The sequence below is a fragment of the Triticum aestivum genome, chromosome 7D, assembly GCF_018294505.1.
Source record: "Triticum aestivum cultivar Chinese Spring chromosome 7D, IWGSC CS RefSeq v2.1, whole genome shotgun sequence".
NCBI classification, from domain to species: Eukaryota; Viridiplantae; Streptophyta; class Magnoliopsida; order Poales; family Poaceae; genus Triticum; species Triticum aestivum.
This window is the reverse complement of record NC_057814.1, coordinates 556,198,829-556,216,180: the sequence shown is the minus strand read 5'-3', so window position 1 is coordinate 556,216,180 and position 17,352 is coordinate 556,198,829. Positions and strand designations below refer to the sequence as shown.

The following is a 17,352-nucleotide window of genomic DNA, read 5'->3' as shown; positions in this document are numbered from 1 at the left end:
CATGGTCTTCTTAGCTATGCTTATTTTCCGTTTTAATGTCTGTATTAGTCCCCCTGCCATTAAGGGCATCACTAAGAAGTCTGAATCAAGTTCCCCAATGACTGTCAGCTTATTTTCCATGGAGTGGAATTTGGGTTCTGAGCCTCAAATTATCAGGAAAGTTGCTGTCCCTTCTGCAACAACTTTATAAATCCAATATCTTATTACAAATCCATTCGGCCAGTTAGATCTTAAGCCTTTGCAAGCTTGGATGATATGATCTATTATGTGAGCATTTTACTAAATCCTTCTGTTACCTCCATTTGTGTTTTATGATAAACTGATGTGTAACATTTTGCATAGAAGAAATTATCTTTGTCTATATTCAACAGTGAATTATATAACTAGGATTTATTTTGGCAGGTCAGTGCTGCTAATGAACGAATGCTAGGAGGGGGAGGTGTTGATGGAGGTATAAACTAGCTTCCGATGAGATGGTGTGTATTGTACATACCCCTCTATGATTTATGCACTTCACATGCATTTTCCCCATCACCCACCAACCGTAACATGCTAGTTGTATGTGCTGCAGCCATTCTTGCACTTGATTTCAAATCCGAGTGTGGTTTATTTCTCTACAATTTTTTGGAGTGTGGGCTATTCGATCTGACGCGGCTCGTCAACACAGGGTGATCGAGGAGAGGGGAGATGCCTGGGCGAGTGGACCGGTCCGATCGGTCACGGTGGCGACCAAGGAGCTGAGGATGTCGAGGAGGGCGGTGAACCCCGACGGTCATGGAAAGGCGGCTGGACATGTGTAGGTGCCTCGTCAACCCGTGAACTCTCACATGATAATTAATCCGGTTCCCTTTTGATCTCTTCGCATCAATTCTGCCGCACATCCCAGTAATCCTAGATTAATTTGGTTCTTTTGTTTTACTTATTGCAGGTGACATTGCTCTGGCCATTTCTGCGGCTTATGGGATGCTTTCTATCACGAGATATCTCCTGGGTCGTGGTGCTGATCCAACTTGGACGGTGGAACAAAGAAACAATGAGTTTCTGTGCGACAACTTTGAGGATTGGATTATAACGTGAATTGGTTTCTGATACTCTGTCGCTCAAGTGTTAATTCTAGTCTTGTTTGCTCACCATTCGATGACTTTTTCTATTATTATAGTAGGCGCAATCAGCATGACTTCCTATGTGTTTCTTTTGCTATTATTATAGTAAGAGGTTGCTATTTTTTTATTAGAACAAACATGAAATTGGTTGCTCTATTAGGGAACTCATTTTTTTGTGCTATTTCCTGGAGCTTCGAGTGAAGAGTAGGCTTGCAATGCCTGCCTTTTTTGTGTGCTATTCCCTAGTTTGGGATTTTCTCCCAATTCCTAGGCATCTAGTTCCTATACTAATATACTTGTACTGCTCATGCTGCTGTTGCTAGTGGTTTTGTAGCACAACACAACACTTCTAGTTCCTATACTAATATACTTGTACTGCTCATCCAACTCTACTGATACATGTTTACACTGTTAATTATTGGTGAATGGTGATGTGTGTGGTCACGAGATCCTTTCTGCGGTTTGCAAAATGCTGTGATGAATCATGAAATCTACGACGTATGTCGGACTTCAGAGATGCCATTTGTCATTGATGAGAAGATATTTCATATTCTGAGCAATAATGTTTGCATTTCATACTGATAGGTTCCAAACTATAAATTGTTATAGCCTTTTTTCTTGCTGTCGATGCATGCTTATATGTTTGAGGGTCAAGTGATGAGGAATAAACCATAATATGATGGAGCTCTTCTCCTCTAATTCTTAGTATATAAGTCTCTGATGGTACCTCAACACCCTGATATGTTTGTGGCTTTCTATGCTATCCACATACTGAAGGAAGTCATGCTATCTTCACAACAAATATAATTTTGCTTGAACGAGTTTATAAATTGAACTATCTCCACAACAAAGATATTTACCATTTGTAGTTCCAATATAAAGTGTTGCTTGATTTCATTTGTGGTTCAAGTGATGATGAGAAACTGCAACAATATGACAGGAGTTACACTCTTGTGATTCATAGTTTAAAGTCTGATGATTTCTTATCTTCAAATAACCATTGTCTTGTGAAATGCAATGCTGCTCATGTTCTTGTTTTCTTACGAATTGCTTGATGAAATTTCTAGGACGGGTTTCCTTGACACTGAGGGAGTATTGTCTTATTACTTGTATATCCATCAGCTGTTACTGTGCCTTTGTGGCGCAGTCTGAATCTCTGTAGACCGATCATATCTGAAGCATGAGCCAAGCACAACATGTCTACAGTTTCAGAATGGAAAGCCAATCATGCTATAAGTATTAAGCAACTCCATTGCAGTCTAATTTGTTCAGAACGGAGATGAAAACTTTGGTTGGTTTGCATCATACCTTATAGCCATATATATAAAGCTTCCATTTAACGTCCGAAGAATGCATACCTGATTTGAGTTAGACTCTACTCTTGACTATTTTATGTAGGTGGCAACTGACAAGAGTTTCAGTCTAGCTCATCCGAAGTTTCTCTGTATGCAGGAGGGCGAGCTGGAGGAGCTTGAGAAGGGCGTGGAGCCTGGGTGGGAAAGCTTGGTCCACCTGCTCAAGCGCATCGTTGACAGGCTGAACGTCGTTGACCACATCAAGGCCGCCAAGGACTCGCCCGACCTCCGTGCCGCCGTCGAGGATGTCCAGGTAGTCTCTTCTTCTGTCACACTGCCTGTGATCTGGACGAACGAAGTCGTTGATTGGTTAGCGCATCATCAGATGATGATGTTGTCTCTGTATTTCTTCTTACTCCATGAATTAATCCTGATGAATGCTGCTTGTTTTGCACAAGCTGACAAGGACACTAGCTAGAGTGCACTGCTGCTCCTCTTCTTGCATGCAACATAATCTGAAATTCATTCAGTTCCACTGTGCGTAAACACTATAGTGTACAATTATCAACTTGTTTCACTATTTAGTTTGTCACCCATTCAGCTTACTTACTGGGGCATCTTTGTTGTAAGAGTTTACTTAAAATAGACTGTAGTTTCTTTCTTGTTTGTTTTGATACCCATATACCTGCCCTGTATTAGCTCTTTCCTTTTGTGCACGTTAATTCAGCGTTTGTGTTGATTTGATGCCAATGTTCAGAAACAAGATTTTTGATGGATGGGTTTATGTGTTCTGCTGGTATATATGCACACGGATTGGCCTTCATTATTTTGTATCTACTGTTAGATATATGCTGTTAGATTTGCTTTCATTTAGTATCTAACCATTTTGTTCTATAACGTGCAGATGTTGGCGTTTCATGTTTCGTCGCGAGCATCAAGACGAAGAAGTCGGAAGAAGCATAGTTCAAGCTCATCGGAGCTAGTTCAAGGAGTAATGAAGCCCTTGATGCTGATCTGTATTGGAAGAAATTGAAGCACGAACTGTGACATATAGAGCTTGTTATACTGTAGAGCTTGATGCTCATCAGCTCATGTGACATATTGTACACCTGTAGAGCTTGTTATACTGTTTGTATGTGTTGATGTAACAGATTGTTGCTTCTTGTTATTTGAAGTATTACACCTGTTTTCTGTCTATTTTGATTTAAATATTGGTTGTTTAATTATTGGCATATTGAAATCTGAGGAACATGACCATGACAACAAGGACCCACAACCCAGAAACGGACATTTGGGACCCGCTTATCAGAATCTGACAATTGGGACCCATTTGAAAAAGGAAAAAGAAGGGCCACAACCCAAAAATAAAAAGGCCGAATTATAGGCCTGACCCGTGTAGCTTACACAAATTGAAAAAAACAACAAATGGGCTGAATTAATGGGCTCGGCCCATATAAACACCCAATTGGACCGGGCCGATTATAATTTTTGACCTTTTCAATTGGTCGCAATTTTGCCACATCAGATTACCACGTCGGATCCGACGTGGCCTGGGCAGACAGCCAGTGACCAAAACAAAAGGTCATGGGTTCAACGACCTTCTGAGAGAAGGTCGTTAATTTCAGTTTACGACCGCCAGCTTTTGACCTTCTGTTTTTGGTCACAAAAAGGTCGCAAATGAAAAACTATGACCTTTCAGCGGCCAATAGTGAGGGTCACAAGTTGACATATTTCTTGTAGTGGGAGCCCAGGCGCGCCCTGGTGGGCTATGCCCTCCTCGGCCCACCTCCGGTGCCCATCTTCTGGTACATAAGTCATTTTTACCTAGAAAAAATAAGGAGAAGACTTTCGGGGCGGAGCGCCGCTGTCTCGAGGCGGAACTTGGGCAGGAGCACTTTTGCCCTCCGGCGGAGCGATTCTGCCGGGGGAACTTCCCTCCCGGAGGGGGAAATCATCGTCATCATCATCACCAACAACTCTCCCATCTTGGGGAGGGCAATCTCCATCAACATCTTCACCAGCACCGTCTCATCTCAAACCCTAGTTCATCTCTTGTATTCAATCTTGTTACCGGAACTATAGATTAGTGCTAGGGGGTGACTAGTAGTGTTGATTACATCTTGTAGTTGATTACTATATGGTTTATTTGGTGGAAGATTAATCAGATCCATTATGCATATTAATACTCCTCTGATCATGAACATGTTTATTATTTGTGAGTAGTTACTTTCGTTCTTGAGGTCACGGGATAAATCATGTCGCAAGTAATCATGTGAATTTGATATGTGTTCGATATTTTGATGGTATGTATGTTGTGATTCCCTTAGTGGTGTCATGTGAACGTCGACTACATGACACTTCACCATATTTAGGCCTAAGGGAATGCATTGTGGAGTGGTAAATAGATGGTGGGTTGCGAGAGTGACAGAAGCTTAAACCCCAGTTTATGCGCTATTCCGTAAGGGACCGATTGGACCCAAAAGTTTAATGTTATGGTTAGAATTTATTCTTAATACTTTTCTCGTAGTTGCGGATGCTTGCAGGAGGGTTAATCATAACTAGGAGGTTTATTCAAGTAAGAACAGCACCTAAGCACCGGTCCACCCACATATCAAATTATCAAAGTAGCGAACACGAATTAAACCAACATGATGAAAGTGACTAGATGAAATTCCCGTGTACCCTCAAGAACACTTTACTTATCATAAGAGACCGCTTTGGCCTGTCCTTTGCCTCAAAAGGATTGGGCTACCTTGCTGCACTTTTGTTACTACTAACGTTACTTGCTCGTTACAAATTATCTTGCTATCAAACTACTCCGGTACTTACAATTTTAGCACTTGCACACACTACCTTACTGAAAACTACTTGTCATTTCCTTCTGCTCCTCGTTGGGTTCGACACTATTACTTATCGAAAGTAGCTACAATTGATCCCCTATACTTGTGGGTCATCAAGGCTATTTTCTGGCGCCGTTGCCGGGGAGTGAAGCGCCTTTGGTAAGTGGAATTTGGTAAGGAAACATTTATATAGTGTGCTGAAATTTATTGTCACTTGTTACTATGGAAAACAATCCTTTGAGGGGTTTGTTCGGGGTATCTTCACCTCGACCGAAACCACAATTAATTGCCCCTCAACCTACTGCACCTAATGAAAATATTGAAGATGAAATCCCTTCGGGTATGATAGAACAACTTCTAGCTAATCCTTATTCAGGAGATGGAACCGAACATCCTGATATGCACTTGATATATGTAGAACAAATTTGTGACAGGTTTACCCAGAGATGAAGTGATGAAAAAGGTTTTCCCTTTATCTTTGAAGGAAAAAGCATTGGCATGGTATAGGCTATGCGATGATATTGGATCATGGAATTGGAATCGTTTGAAATTGGAGTTCCACCAAAAATTTTATCCTGTGCATCTAGTTCATCGTGATCGGAATTATATATATAATTTTTGGCCTCGTGAAGGAGAAAGTATCACTCTATTTTGGAGGAGGCTTAAGTCAATGTTATATTCATGCCCCAATCATGAGCTTTGAAGAGAAATTATTATTCAGAACTTTTATGCACGACTTTCTCATAATGATCAAACCATGCTGGATACTTCTTGTGCTGGTTCTTTTATGAAGAAAACTATTGAATTCCGGTGGGATCTTTTGGAAAGAATTAAATGCCACTCTGAAGATTGGGAACTCAACGAAGGTAAAGAGTCAGGTATAAAGCTTAAGTATGATTGTGTTAAATCTTTTATAGATACTGATGCTTTTCAAAAGTTTAGCACTAAGTATGGACTTGACTCTGAGAGAGTAGCCTCCTTTTGTGAATCATTTTCTACTCATGTTGAACTCCCTAAAGAGAAGTGGTTTAAGTATCACCCACCTATTAAATATGAAATCAAAGAACCGGTACCCGTTAAAGAAGAAACTATACTCTATAATGTTGATCCAGTTGTTCCTACTCCTTATATTGAGAAACCCCCTTTTCTTGTTAGGATAAAGGAACATGCTAAAGTTTCAACTGTGGTTAACAAAAGCTATGTTAGAACACCTAAACTAGATGAACAAATTAGAGTGGAACCTAATGTTGCTATGGTTAAAGATCTCTTGGAAGAAGATATAGATGGGCATGTTATTTACTTCTGTGCAGAAGCTGCTAGAATTGCTAAACCTGATACAAAAGATAAACATAGGCCAGTTGTTGGCATGCCTGTCATTTCAGTTAAAATAGGAGATCACTGTTATCATGGTCTATGTGACATGGGTGCTAGTGTAAGTGCTATTCCTTACACTTTATATCAAGAAATTAAGAAAGAAATAGCACCTGTAGAGATAGAAGACATAGATGTTACTATTAAACTTACTAATAGAGACGCCATATCACCTTGTGGGGTTTTTAGAGATGTTGAGGTCTTGTGTGGGAAAATAAAATAACCAACTGATTTTCTTGTTCTTGGATCCCCACAAGATGACTTCTATCCCACTATCTTTGGTAGACCTTTCTTGAACACAGTTAATGCTAAGATAGATTGTAAGAAACGAACTGTCAGTGTTAGCTTTGGTGATGAGTCTCATGAGTTTAATTTTTCCAAGTTTAGTAGAAATCATCATGAAAAATAATTGCCTAGTAGAGATGAATTAATTGGTCTTGCTTCTATTGCTGTGCCACCTACTGATCCTTTAGAACAATATTTGCTAGACCATGAAAATGATTTACATATGCATGAAAGAAATGAAATAGATAGGATTTTCTTTGAACAACGTCCTCTACTTAAACACAATTTGCCTATTGAAACTCTAGGAGGTCCTCCTCCACCTAAAGGTGATCCTGTGTTTGAATTAAAACAATTGCCAGACACTTTGAAATATGCTTATCTTGATGAAAAGAAAATATATCATGTTATTATTAGTGCTAACCTTTAAGAACATGAAGAAGAAAGATTATTGAAAGTTCTAAGGAAGCACCGAGCTGCTATTGGATATACTCTTGATGATTTAAAGGGCATTAGTCCCACTCTATGTCAGCACAAAATTAATATGGAACCTGATGCTAAACCCGTTGTTGATCACCAACGTCGGTTAAATCCGAAGATGAAAGAGGTGGTAAGAACGGAAATATTAAAACTTCTGGAAGCAGGTATAATCTATCCTATAGCTGATAGTAGATGGGCAAGTCCTGTTCATTGTGTCCCTAAGAAAGGAGGTATAACTATTGTTCCTAATGATAAGAATGAACTTATCCCACAAAGAATTGTTACAGGCTATAGAATGGTAATTGTTTTTAGAAAATTAAATAAAGCAACTAGAAAAGATCATTACCCTTTGACTTTTATTGATCAAATGCTTGAAATATTATCTAAGCATACACACTTTTTCTTCCTTGATGGATATTATGGCTTTTCACAAATACCTGTTTCTCAACCTGATCATGAAAAGACCACTTTTACTTGTCCTTTTGGAACCTATGCTTATAGACGTATGCCTTTTGGTTTATGTAATGCACCTGCTACCTTTCAAAGATGTATGACTGCTATATTCTCTTAATTTTGTGAAAAGATTGTTGAGGTTTTCATGGATGACTTCTCTGTTTATGGGAAGTCTTTTGATGATTGTTTAAGCAATCTTGATCGAGTTTTGCAAAGATGTGAACAAACAAATCTTGTCTTGAATTGGGAGAAGTGCCACTTTATGGTTAATGAAGGCATTATCTTAGGTCATAAAATTTCTGAAAGAGGTATTGAAGTGGACCAAGCTAAGGTTGATGAAATTGAGAAAATGCCATGTCCCAAGGACATAAAAGGTATTCATAGTTTATTAGGTCATGCTGGTTTCTATAGGAGATTTATCAAAGACTTTTCTAAAATTTCTAGGCCTCTCACCAATCTTTTGCAAAAGGATATTCCTTTTGTTTTTTATGATGATTGTTTAGAAGCCTTTGAAACACTAAAGAAATCCTTAATTTTTGCACCTATAGTTCAACAACCTGATTGAACTTGCCTTTTGAGATTATGTGTGATGCTAGTGATTATGCTATCGTTGCTGTTCTAGGACAAAGGGTTGATAAGAAATTGAATGTTATTCATTATGCTAGTAAAACTCTAGACAGTGCTCAAAGAAATTATGCTACTACTGAAAAAGAATTCTTAGCAGTGGTTTTTGTTTGTGATAAGTTTAGACCTTATATTGTTGATTCCAAAGGAACTGTTCAACAGACCATGCTGCTATTAAATATCTTATGGAAAAGAAAGATGCTAAACCTAGACTTATTCGTTGGGTTCTCGTATTACAAGAATTTGATCTACATATAATTGATAGAAAAGGAGCTAAGAACCCCGTAGCTGATAACTTGTCTAGGCTTGAAAATGTGCTTGATGACCCACTACCTATTGATGATAGTTTTCCTGATGAGCAGTTAGCTGCAATAAGCGTTGCTAATAGCACTCCTTGGTATGCTGACTATGCTAATTACATTGTTGCTAAATATTTGCCACCTAGCTTTACATACCAACAAAAGAAAAAAATTCTTCTATGATTTAAGACATTACTTTTGGGATGACCCACATCTTTATAAATAAGGAGTAGATGGTATTATTAGACGTTGTGTACCTGAGCATGAACACGGACAAATCCTACGGAAATGTCACTCCGAACCATATGGTGGGCATCATGCTGGAGATAGAACCGCTCATAAGGTATTGCAATCTGGATTTTATTGGCCTACTCTCTTCAAGGATGCTCGTAAGTATGTCTCGTCTTGTGATGACTGCCAAAGAATAGGTAATATGGGTAAGCGTCAAGAAATGCCTATGAATTATTTACTTGCTGTTGAACCATTTGATGTTTGGGGATTTGATTAAATGGGACCTTTTCCTTCCTCTAATGGGTATACACATATTTTGGTTGATGCTGATTATGTTACTAAATGGGTAGAAGCTATTCCAACTAGTAGTGCTGATCACAACACCTCTATTAAAATGCTTAAGGAAGTTATTTTCGCAAGGTTTGGAGTCCCTAGATATTTAATGACTGATGGTGGTTCCCACTTTATTCATGGTGCTTTTCGTAAAATGCTTGCCAAGTATGATGTTAACCATAGAATTGCATCACCCTATCATCCTTAGTCTAGTGGTCAAGTTGAGCTTAGCAATATAGAAATAAAATTAATTTTGCAAAAGACTGTCAATAGGTCCAGGAAGAATTGGTCTAAGAAATTAGATGATGCACTTTGGGCTTATAGAACAGCTTATAAAAATCCTATGGGTATGTCTCCTTATAAAATGGTTTATGGAAAAGCTTGTCATTTACCTCTTGAGTTAGAAAATAAAGCATATTGGGCAGTTAAAGAACTCAACTATGATTTGAAACTTGCTAGTGAAAAGAGGTTATTTGATATAAGCTCATTAGATGAATGGAGAATCCAAGCTTATTAAAATGCAAAGTTATTCAAAGAAAACGTTAAAAGATGGCATGACAAAAGAATTCAAAAGCGTGAGTTTAAAGTCGGAGAATATGTTCTTTTGTACAACTCTCGTTTCAGATTCTTTGCAGGAAAGCTCCTCTAGAAATGGGAAGGCCCATATGTCATTGCGGAGGTTTACCGGTCTGGAGCCATCAAAATAAATAATTCCGAAGGTACTAACCCGAAGGTTGTCAATGGGCAACGAATAAAGCATTATATCTCAGGTACGCCAATTAATGTTGAAAGCAATATTATCCAAACCTTGACACCGGAAGAGCACATAAAAGAGTCCTTTCGGAACACTCCTGAATCGTCAAATTAAGGAGGTACGTGATACGGTAAGCAAACAGACTCTGAAAAATCTGCAAAAATATTTTCTGTCAGTTTTGGAATATTTTAGAATTTTGGAAATAAAGAAACTTCCAGGAAGCGCCCCCTAGTGAGCACAAGACACCAGGGCACGCCAGGCATGCCTGGCGCGCCCAGGTGGGTTGTGCCCACCTGGGACACCTTCCGTACTCCGTTTTTCTTCTGGATAACTTGTCCTCCAAGATAAAAAAAATCTATATATACTTCCGAACCTGTTGATCACCGTATCGCGAAGAAATCCTCTGTTCTCTTTTCTTGCTGTTTCTGGTCAGATTTATGAAGCTAGGCATCATATCTTCCTCCTCCTCCAACAACATGGAAGAAGATGCTTGGCTCATCAAGATTGAGACGAAGAGGGAGGAGTCTACGAACGTCGTCAAGGGAGACAAGGGCAAGGAAGCTACCATAGATCCATCCCCGGTGGCAGCACAAGTACTACTGGCCGAGGAGGAGGAAGAAGATATCCTTAAGCCCTACCTTACTCATCTTACTCCTGCTGAGATTGAAGCTTGTCGTGTCATTGAAATAGTTCGCATACAAAATAAGTATCTCACTCGCGAAATATTTTGCATCAAGAGCATATCACCTATCTCTGGAGCGTTATCCGTCGATTGGAGAATCTCTTGATCCTTAAGGATAGGGTCGCTTCATCACCACCATCATCTTCTTCACCACCAAAGGAGAATTGAGTATCGGGTATGGGCACTCCCCTTGGCTTCCGCCAAGCTTGGGGGAGGTGCCCCGGTATCGTATCATCCCACTATCTTTTTGCTTTTACTTATATTAGTTTGATCCTTTTGCTTTAGATGAAATAAAGTTTAGTTCGATCCTTTCTTCTTTGAAAGTTTGCTTAGTGATCTATCATTTTAATCGTGTGCAAGTTATATAATAAAGTTTAGTTTGAGTTTTTGCTTTCTTTTACTTTCATGTTGCAAATAAAGAAAAGAAATAAGAACGGAAAAAGAAAGGAAATAAATAAAAGGAAGGAAGTAAATCAATAAGATCATATACTAATCCTATGGGTAGGTAATAGCACCACATAAGGAAAAGTATAAATAGGAAATTTTATTAGAGATTGACAAACATAGCATTAGTCAATGATGTAACTCATGAAAGAATTAATAAGGGAAGTGAAGATTCACATATAAATATACTATCCTAGAAATCTTTTGTGATTGTGAGCCCTCATCAAAATATTATATGCCAAAACTGTTGACGTTGGACAAGGAAGACAACATAATGGTTTATATTTGTTTATATTCACACAGAAGTCATATTGTCATAGATCCTTCAACATGTGGTGCTTGCCCCCTATCTTTGCTAGCCAAAAATTCCGCACTAAGTAGAGATACTATTTGTGCATTCAAAAACCCTTAAACCTATATCTTTTTCAAGTGTCCACCATACCTACCTAGGGATTGAGCAAGATCCCTCAAGTAAGTTGTCATCGGTGCAAAAAGGCAATAAAAAATGCTTCTAAATGTGTGAGATTGTTTAGTGTAAGAGAAAATTGAGCGTTGCATGAACTTGGATGACAAACAATAAAAGCGACAGACTGCATAATAAAGGTTGTCATCTTAAGGGGCAATGTAACGTGACGTTCTCTTGCACTAAGGGATTGAGCATGCAAACAAATAAGCGCATGGCAACCTCTGCTTCCCTCTGCGAAGGGCCTATCCTTTACCTTTATGTACATACTTTTATGCAAAGAGTCAAAGTTTTCCTTCTATTCCTTTTATTTTTCTCCTTTGGCAAGCATCATGTGGTGAAGAAAGATCTAGGCACTTATGTCCAGTTGAATATAGATAGCATTAGTTATTATTGCTGACATCACCCTTGAGGTGAGTATGTTGGGAGGCGAAACTATAAGCCCCTATCTTTCTATGTGTCCGGTTGAAACGTTTTGCTCATGTGTACGCGGTGAGTGTTAGCAATCATAGAAGACTATATGATGGTTGAGTATGTGAACTTGCCTAAAGGCTCCGACACGTGACCCTTCGTGAAAAGATGATGAATTGTAGTTGCAAAGTTGACTGAGAACATAGTTTGTTGGTTTCTAATAGAGTTTTTGCTTTATACTTCGATTGTGTGATGAACTATTAATTATTCATGGGAAGTGTATGATAGAAGTTCTAAGTCTTATGTTTAAATTTGTTTCTGTTATAATAATCAACATGATGCTTCTATGTCCGTATTTTGTTTTTATCGACACCTCTCTCTCAAAGCATGTGGACATGTTTTTCGATTTCGGTTTTCGCTTGAGGACAAGCGAGGTCTAAGCTTGGGGGAGTTGATACGTCCATTTTGCATCATGTTTTCTTACTGTTATTTATAGTGTTTTTATCCATAATATGCTTTTTGGAGTAATTCTAATGCTTTTTCTCTCATAATTTGCAAGGTACACACCAAGAGGGAGAATTCCGGCAGCTGGAAATCTGGACGTGAAAAAGCTACGTCAGGCTACCTATTCTGCACAACTCCAAACAAGCTGAAACTTCACGGGGATTTTTTTACGGAATATTTAAGAATTATTGGAGCCAATAACTACTAGAGGGGGCCCGCCAGGTGGGCACAACCCACCTGGGCGCGCTAGGGAGCCTAGGCGCGCCCTCGTGGGTAGTGCCCTCCTCGGCCCTCCTCCAGTGCCCATCTTCTGGTATATAAGTCATTTTTACCTAGAAAAAATAAGGAGAAGACTTTCGGGGTGGAGCGCCGCCGTCTCGAGGCGGAACTTGGGCAGGAGTACTTTTGCCCTCCGATGGAGTGATTCTGCCGGGGGAACTTCCCTCCCGGTGTGGGAAATCATCGTCATCATCATCACCAACAACTCTCCCATCTTGGGGAGGGCAATCTCCATCAACATCTTCACCAGCACCGTCTCATCTCAAACCCTAGTTCATCTCTTGTATTCAATCTTGTTATCGGAACTATAGATTGGTGCTAGGGGGTGACTGGTAGTGTTGATTACATCTTGTAGTTCATTACTATATGGTTTATTTGGTGGAAGATTATATGTTCGATATTTTGATTGTATGTATGTTGTGATTCCCTTAGTGGTGTCATGTGAACGTCGACTGCATGAAACTTCACCATATTTGGGCCTAAGGGAATGCATTGTGGAGTAGTATAAATAGATGGTGGGATGCGAGAGTGACAGAAGCTTAGACCCCAGTTTATGCGCTATTCCGTAAGGGACCGATTGGACCCAAAAGTTTAATGCTATGGTTAGAATTTATTCTTAATACTTTTTCGTAGTTGCGGATGCTTGCGGGAGGGTTAATCATAAGTAGGAGGTTTGTTCAAGTAAGAATAGAACCTAAGCATCAGTCCACCCACATATCAAATTATCAAAGTAGCGAACACGAATTAAACCAACATGATCAAAGTGACTAGATGAAATTCCCGTGTACCCTCAAGAACACTTTGCTTATCATAAGAGACCGTTTTGGCCTGTCCTTTGCCTCAAAAGGATTGGGCTACCTTGCTGCACTTTTGTTACTACTATCGTTACTTGCTCGTTACAAATTATCTTGCTATCAAACTACTCCGCTACTTACAATTTCAGCACTTGCAGACACTACCTTACTGAAAACTACTTGTCATTTCCTTCTGCTCCTCGTTGGGTTCGACACTCTTACTTATCGAAAAGAGCTACAATTGACCCCCTATACTTGTGGGTCATCACTCACAAGCTCTCATGATGATCTTCTAGTATCCCATAATGTGCTAAAGATAGCTCATGCGGCTATGATTATCAAGGTAGCATCTAGTGAGTCTCATGTGGATACTAGCACTAATTCAAGTCAAAATGCTATCTTGCCATGTGCTAGTCCTCGTAATTCATCTATGCATAACATTGGCACATCTTGTGATGAATTGCTTTCCTTGCCTTGTTGCTCTAACGATGAAGCTTATACTTCCTCTAGCACTTGTGTTGATATTAACCATGCATGTAGAGGAAATCAAAGAGCTCAAGGACCAAGTCACTTCTTTGAAGAAAGACTTGGAAAAGTGTCATGAAGGGAAGTCCACACTCAACAAAATCTTGAGTGTGCAAAAATCCCCCAATTACAAAGGTGGACTTGGATTCAACTCCAATAAGAAGAAAAAGTCCAAGAGAAACAAGAAGAAGGGACAAGAACAACTCAAGAATTCGGCCAAGATTATTTGCTTCAAGCGCAAAATTGAAGGGCATCATGTTAGATCTTGCCCATTGAAGAAGAAGGAAATTTGTGACAAGCAACAAGGGAAGAGGCCACAAGTTCAATCTCATGCTGAACCTCAATTTGAAGAAAGGCCACTTCCCAATAAGACTCAAGTTATATACAATAAGACCATATCTAGCCAAGTGCTATGCTTTCAAGCAAATATCTTATTGGTATATTTATGACTTCCTTGTGGATATCTTGTTCTTTCCTTTTTGAACTATTTCGTATGTACATCCTTTTTTGTGGATTGATATCATCATGATCTTCATCTACCTAGAATCTTATACACTTGAGAGAAGTTGCATATCTAGTTGATATCCCTTTCTTTCACGTCCACTGTTTCTTACTCATGTTATTTCTTTGGTGGCTCCGTGAAAGTGTGTGTCTTGAGTGCGGGTCATATCTCGTTGCATCTTGATGCACTCTTGTGTGGTGAAGATCATTTTCCTCATGCTTGTCTTGACGAGGCTTTTAATTGGTATCCCTCGTCTTGATGAGGCTTTCGCTTTCTATCTTCACCATGGGTTGTCACAAGCTTGGTTGTTATTTCTCTTTTTAGTAAGCTTGTGTATCCACTTGCTTGTTGTGTGTGTGTGGGAAGGACATGTCTTGCACCTTGTATCTCTTTTATCCAAGACTATGTTGATGCTTAATGCTCATCCTTATATTAGTCTTCTCAAGTGCTTTGCCATGACTCACACACATCTTTTTGGTTGAGCCTATACTTAAGTTGCCTCTTTTACATGTTGCTCAACCATGTGTTTGTTGCAAGTGCTAGGCTTTGTTTCCTATATGCTCACTTGCACTTGTTGTATGTTTGTATTGATTTTGGGGGAGCTATGATCCTATTTTGTGCACCTTGTATTCAAATACAAAAATTCTTATGTGTGCACAAATCATGGTTAGCTTCTATAGTTTCTTTAGAACACTCCTTTGCTCATATCGTAAGATCCTTTATTCATGTGGCTCATAGGATCTTTTGTCTAGTTGGTTCAATTGATATCCTTTGGTTGCTTGCTCCAATTGGTATCTTTTGATTGCTTGATTGCTTGTGTCTCTCTTTGTTATGTCTTTGTGGCATATCATTCTTTAGCAATCTTTGTGCCTCAATATAGTTTGTGTTCTTCCAAGTATTTACCTTTGGATATGTGTATGGCATTCCACTCTCTTGTTGATACAAAATTTATGGAGGAAAACGTTTTATATTGGCCTCCTAAGCTTTTCGCCCATTTTGGCAATCGATGCCAATGGGGGAGAAGTTTAAGAGAGTTTTGTGGAGAAGTTTTCAGAGTTTTGTTCTTGCTTTGGTCTTGTTCCTAAGAATTTGCATCTCATACTTATGCATTGCTTTGGTTTTGTTCCTAAGCATTTGCATTTCATATTCATGCATCATTGGTTGTTGCATTGCATGGTGATGCATAATTCCTTATATGAACTCTCTTGAAAGTGATTGTCATCAATTACCAAAATGGGGGAGATTGAAATGACATGCGGTTCCCTGATGACCTACAAGTATAGGGGATCTATCGTAGTCTTTCAATAAGTAAGAGTGTCGAACCCAACGAGGAGCAGAAGGAAATGATAAGCGGTTTTCGGCAAGGTATTCTCTGCAAGCACTGAAATTATAGGTAACAGATAGTTTTGTGATAAGATAATTTGTAACGAGCAACAAGTAACAATAGTAAATAAAGTACAACAAGGTGGCCCAATCCTTTTTGTAGCAAAGGGCAAGCCTGGAAAAACTCTTATATAGAGAAAAGCGCTCCCGAGGACACATGGGAATTGTCGTCAAGCTAGTTTTCATCACGTTCATATGATTCGCGTTCGGTACTTTGATAATTTGATATGTGGGTGGACCGGTGCTTGGGTGCTGTCCTTACTTGGACAAGCATCCCACTTATGATTAACCCCTATTGCAAGCATCCGCAACTACAAAGGAAGTATTAAGGTAAACCTAACCATATCATGAAACATATGGATCCAAATCAGCCCCTTACGAAGCAACGCATAAACTAGGGTTTAAGCTTCTGTCACTCTAGCAACCCATCTTCTACTTATTACTTCCCAATGCCTTCCTCTAGGCCCAAACAATGGTGAAGTGTCATGTAGTCGACGTTCACATAACACCACTAGAGGAGAGACAACATACATCTCATCAAAATATCGAACGAATACCAAATTCACATGACTACTAATAGCAAGACTTCTCCCATGTCCTCAGGAACAAACGTAACTACTCACAAAGCATATTCATGTTCATAATCAGAGGAGTATTAATATGCATATAGGATCCGAACATATGATCTTCCACCAAATAAAGCAACTAGCATCATCTACAAGGAGTAATCAACACTACTAGCAACCTACAGGTACCAATCCCAGACTTAGAGACAAGAATTGGATACAAGAGATGAACTAGGGTTTGAGAGGAGATGGTGCTGGTGAAGATGTGGATGGACATTGGCCCCCTCCCGATGAGAGGAGCATTGGTGATGACGATGGCGATGATTTCCCCCTCCCGGAGGGAAGTGTCCCCGGCAGAACAGCTCCGCCAGAGCCCTAGATTGGTTCCGCCAAAGTTCCGCCTCGTGGCGGCGGAGTCTCGTCCCAAAAGCTTGCTTCTTATTTTTCTTCGAACGAAAGACTTCATATAGTAGAAGATGGCCACCGGAGGGCCACCAGGGGCCCACGAGGCAGGGGGCGCGCCCCCACCCTCGTGGCCAGGGTGTGGGCCCCCTCTGGTATTTCTTCCTCTCAATATTTTTTATTATTTCCAAAAATAACTTCCGTGGAGTTTCAGGACTTTTGGAGTTGTGCAGAACAGGTCTCTAATATTTGCTCCTTTTCCAGCCCAGAATTCCAGCTGCCGGCATTCTCCCTCTTCATGTAAACCTTGTAAAATAAGAGAGAATAGGCAT

General features: G+C 39.6%; 2 non-coding genes and 1 pseudogene across 2 annotated transcripts; all 3 read left to right on the top strand.

Annotated features, from left to right (window-relative positions):
* The first annotated feature begins 1,569 nt into the window (after positions 1-1,569).
* Positions 1,570-1,666, top strand: LOC123171700 (small nucleolar RNA R64/Z200 family). Its single transcript, XR_006485370.1, has one exon. It is a non-coding gene; the product is annotated as a small nucleolar RNA R64/Z200 family (small nucleolar RNA).
* An 84-nt stretch (positions 1,667-1,750) lies between these two features.
* Positions 1,751-1,831, top strand: LOC123171695 (small nucleolar RNA Z199). The gene has a single exon (XR_006485365.1). It is a non-coding gene; the product is annotated as a small nucleolar RNA Z199 (small nucleolar RNA).
* Positions 1,832-2,005: 174 nt separating this feature from the next.
* Positions 2,006-2,084, top strand: LOC123171692 (uncharacterized; annotated as a pseudogene).
* Positions 2,085-17,352: the final 15,268 nt, after the last annotated feature.